We start from the raw sequence: 5,516 nt of genomic DNA, 5'->3' as shown, positions 1-5,516 counted from the left end.
TATTTTGGTGTAATGAAGAGTTCGAGAGGAGATCGAATCAAGTAAGCTCACCTGCAAACAGAGAACCTAGTGACCTCACACACTCGGGTGAGGGAGAAAACATCGTGATACGATGGTGTCCGAATATGCATCAGGACCTCCAAACTCCCTCATAAGTTTGGAGTTGCCTTGGGTATTAAGAAAGCTTGTACTTAATCAATTGCATGTTTGTTTGGATCAAGTACGTCAATATTTCTTGTACCGATTTATGTTATGTTTATATATGCAAATACCGTGTTTACTCTTGAATTATAAAGTTTGAATGATTATTATAGGAATGATATGTATGAGATAATTGTTAAATTCAAGGTTTAAAAATATGTGATATAGATGAGAAATATTTTCCTTGAGAAAAGTAATTAAAATGATATTCAGACTCTTCTCACTTGAGCGAGAAGTGTCTAGAGAAAACGAGTGGTTTAGCTCGGGGCGAGACAACTCTCGCTTGAGCTAAAATAGGCACCAAGAGAATTGATTGCTTACTCGCTTAAGCCACAAATGCCTCAAAAATGGATGTGCCCTCGCTTGAGCGAGACAACTCTCACTTGAGCGAGAGGGCTCCATACAGACATGACTTCTTTTTAAGTCATCTGAACGATAACTCTCATATATACGAGAGCCTAATGGCGTGTTTGTCATCAAGAAATTGTAAATGTAAATAACTATATGAAATTCTTGAAAGTAATAAAAGTAAGGAATTGTTTTGTTAAAGGCGAGGCCTGAGGGTGTGATATTATGCCCACATAGCGAGATCATTTGACCGTAAGAGGCTTAGCTAGAGGAATCGTCCAGGATGATTCAATGATGGTTCGCAGTGGTGCTGAGAAGTATTATGTTGTGCCCATGCAACAAGATCGTCTGACCGTAAGAGGCTTGGCTTGAGAGTCATCCAGGATAATTCAACGATGGTTTGCAGTGGTGCCAAAATTATTCTCTTTTTGTTTATATGTTAAGATCGGGACCCACTAGAAGCATTCTCGAACGGAGATGTCTTAGGATGGGTAGATCGCTAGAAAAGATGGATTAAAAGACATAATTTTCTAATTTCGGATAGGGTGCATATCCATGGTCAAAAGTGAAGTAGTGTAGAGGAAATGTACGAGAGACGAATGAGCCCAGAGATATTGAAAGGGATAGTGTTGATGGCGGTGATTCATCAGCAAAGTCTTGAGGGAGAGTCTAGGTGAGACGAGTCTCATGTATTCCTGTATGAGGTATTCTGTTGGATCGGACAGTGCTCACAATACAAACTAGACGTTCTTTGACAGCCCTTGTTCGCAATCAGGATTGATGACAGGGTTGCCCAGAAAGTGTTTGATACGACACCATCCTGAAATGGACAGTTCCGTTGGAACAGATCGATCATATATCCTTGCAAGGAATAATTTTGGTGCGATCAAATCGGCTTGTTATGGGAATTGTACTCTCAGTTATTTTTTAATAGTTATTGGGAGGATAAAGGAGTAAGGATGGTGGACTCATGCATCGCATTGCATACATGATACTCTTCTATATTGATTCTAAATTCTCGAGTTTAATACTTCATTCATCGTTATTATATGTTTGTATGATCATATGATATATTTGTACTCGTGTATTGTCTTGGTGTATTATTTCGTGTAATTCCACGACGTTGATGACAAGTTTTTCATAGATGTTTTACTCCCTCTCTTTTCTTATGGTGTATTTGTATGCATGTTCAGATGGACCCATCAGCTCTGATATGAGGTTATCGCTTCACTATGTCCCAAGAGGGGACATGGAGTGTTGAGGGTAATCGACACACTTACACGGGTCCTTGCAACCTGGAGCTGGATTGGGTAAGCAATGGCTCAATTCTGCATCTTCCACCTTACTACGCAGTTCAGGAGGCATCATTCACTTTGCCCGACAGAACACCTGCAACCGCCAGACTTTCTGTACCGACTGAAGCTCGAGGCGTACCAGAAGTTGTTAGGACCTGACCCCAAACATGATTCTCATCATAAGGATCGGCACCAAGAGAGACAGACGTGTTCAAGCCAAAGGGGTACACCCCGGACCCCTCGATGGATTGGGGAGCGGATGAAGTGGAGGAGGAAGAAGACAACGACGACTGTGTAGAGCTTATCTGCATAGAAGATTCAGTTGAGGTCATTGAGATCTCTTCTAACTCGGAGGTGGAGGAAGACCCTAGCGAGGCTTCTAGTGCACCTCCAGTTTAGGAGGTTTCTCTTTTGTTTTGTTGTGATAGGAACCTGTGTGAGGTACTTTTTTTAATGTCAACGCCCCAGCATTATTTTCTTTGTATTTTCAGTTTTTTTGTGTGGCGGTGATTAGATTTCGCCTGTAAATAATTCTGTATTTATTCAAGAATTTTATGAATGAGAAGTATTAAAAAAAGAATTGTGTGCATTTAATTATCTTCAATGTATTAAGAATTTTATTTCTGCAAGGTTTGAAAATGTGACATCTTGAAAATGGAATAAGGTAAAAGTGAAAATGATTTGTAAGTTATAGGTTACATAAAAGAAGGAAAAAAAGGAAAGAAAAATTTACTCATTTTTCAAAGAGATTAAATATATTAAATATGAAATGATTTTTGGGGCATTACACATCTCATTAGGATCAAGATTCTGATTCGTTCTCTCTCTCTTTCATCATCAATGGTTGGTTCCCTTTTGTCCATGATGGTTAAGCATTGGATGGGTAGCTTCTGTCCATAGTGATTAAGCAAAGATATCGTTTCTGTTGTGGATGGTTAAGCGTTTGATGTTATAGCTTCTGTCATAGGTAGTTAAGCGTTGTTATTACTTCAAATTAAGCTTCAAATCAATTCCAAGTTGGAGAGTGAAAATTTTCACTCACCAGCTTGAGGGGGATATTAATAATATATTATATGTTATTTTTGGAAGATGGTTATTGGTTAGGAAGTTAGAAATTAGTAAGTTAGGTTTATGTTAATTACTTGTTTTATAAGCTTTATTTTCATCTTTTCTCTTGAATAAATAAGCCATATTGACTCACTTCTTATTAATTCAATTCAATGATAATAAGGGGAAGGTTACATTTCAATTGAGGCTTTGATTATCTATTCTTTCTCTTTTTCTTCTTTCTTTCTTGTTCATCTTTTCTTTCTCATTCATGCATGATTCCTACCATTTTAACAAGTATCCTGACCGGTTTGATAATCGGTACGGTTTTAATAACATTGCTATATCATGTGATTCATTTTCATCTATTAATTAATTGATTTAAATATTTAATAATGTGAGATGATGTTGTTTTATCAATTAGAATCCATGTTGCTAAGTTATGACATTATTTGTGAAATGCCTAAACCTTTTTCATATTTAGATCAAAATATTTTTATGGTATGAAAACATTGGAAGTTTGTAGATCATATTGAACTTTCATCTATTCAAATTGAACCGGGAATGCTTGTTTAATGGAATAAAGTTATCTTGAGAGTTACTTTTTATTTATAACTAGCGAGTTGCTCGTGTATTTATATGGAGTGGTATTTTTCATCGCATGGTTAAGAACATACATACTACATGTGGATTGTCTCTCTAAGTATAAGAAAGAACATAAATTTTCTTATTTTGAAATTTATATATTCTTCAAAATTCAATGTCCTTCATTGTTCAACTTGACAAAGTTTACATATATACAATATCATAGTCTGGAAGAACTTAACTTTATGATCGGGAAAACCAAAAATTGTAAATCAATTTAAAAATTGATGAGTTAACAGGTTCAATGTTTGGCCATCATTAGCATTACACATATCAATAGAATCAGGAATTGTTGTATTATTTTTCATCACCTAATATTGTTAAGTTTAAAAATATTTGCATCAATAACTTAATAACTGATTAAATTTTATTATAAATATTTTTACTTGGAATTAAACTCAAAACATACTCATTTATTTGATCAATAATTTCAACAGTTGATTCAAGTATTGTCATTGTTTATAAAAACTTTTCATTTTTTAGCGATCTTGTAGATTTGGATAAATACTTTGAACTATGACATCTATTAGATTATCAAAATTAACAAATGTATATACTATTAGATAGGGAATAACGTGGTTATGAGAATTGTAAATAAATAAATAAATAATATAACTCTAACTAATACATACCAATGTTATTATATTTTTTGTTGAAGCGAGTATGTACAATTACTAATAGTTTATAATAATATTTTAAAATTGTAACATTGTCTTGATTATATGTTTTCATCCGTAGAATTTTTACACAAGAATATTCTAATGATATATAAGGAATGATAGATGACATATAAAATGATTAAATGATATTAATTGAGAACATTTTAAAATCTATTTTAATGTGTAATTACTACACATTTCATTTAATATATTTAAAATATCTTTTCAGAGTTTCATAACAATTTTAATACATAATTTTAAAGTAGAAACTAAGTCATCATAATTAATGCAAATAATTCCTTAGTTATAAGAAAAGAAACATTTGTCAACTATCAAGTTTTTTTTTATAATTAGTATTAAAAATGATTAATTTTATGAAATAAATTAAATATCATCAAATTTCTTCATTAATTATAATATCACAATTCATTCTATTAATAATACGATTAAATTACTAATAGTAACACACTTTAATAATGTTAAATGAGAACGTTTTAAGATCTATTTAAATAATTAGTATTAAACATTTTTATGAAATAAATTCACTATGTATCAATTTTAGTCACAGAATAACAACAAATTTCATTATTAATTGTACTATAATAGCTCATTATTTCTATTAATAATAAGATTAAATTTCTTTTATTTAAGTTTTAAAAATGATTAAATAATATTAATTGAGAATGTTTTAAAATCTATTTAAATGCAAAATTACTACATTTTCATTTCCTATTTTGAAAACATTTTTTTCAAAGTTTCATAACAACTTTAAGATATAAATTTTAAATAGAAACAAAATCGTCGTTTTTTATCAGCAATGATTAGGATGTTAGTATTTTTGTGTGCGATACTTGAACCATCAATCTCCTTCACTCCATTTCTTAAATATTTTCACCTTAATCATCATATCACCTTATGACTCACAATCATTATTGTATATTTGTTAATATTCATTAATTACGTTATATATTTAATAATTGTTACGAAGTTTCCGTATATATTCCATAATTGTTCGGATAATTTAATGTTATAGTTTGTAATATTCTTAATCTACTATCATTAATATTTTGTTTATGTTATATTTCATATTGTTACTATTATAACTAGCGTGTTGACAGACACTACTGTGCCTGTCAACCCGCTTTCTTATTGTTCGCAATGTCTATTTTGTATGTTATAAATGTCAAATATAGTATTTTGTACAAAATATTGTAATTTGTAGTTGACTTTATTCGATTTGTGTAATTATTAATTTTTTTAAATTGAACATTCAAATAATTGAGTGACTCACAATTATTTTTGTAGGTGAAGTTTATGATTA

The sequence above is a fragment of the Lupinus angustifolius genome, unplaced genomic scaffold (genome assembly GCF_001865875.1).
Source record: "Lupinus angustifolius cultivar Tanjil unplaced genomic scaffold, LupAngTanjil_v1.0 Scaffold_150_10, whole genome shotgun sequence".
NCBI classification, from domain to species: Eukaryota; Viridiplantae; Streptophyta; class Magnoliopsida; order Fabales; family Fabaceae; genus Lupinus; species Lupinus angustifolius.
Note: the sequence above shows the minus strand (reverse complement) of the source record.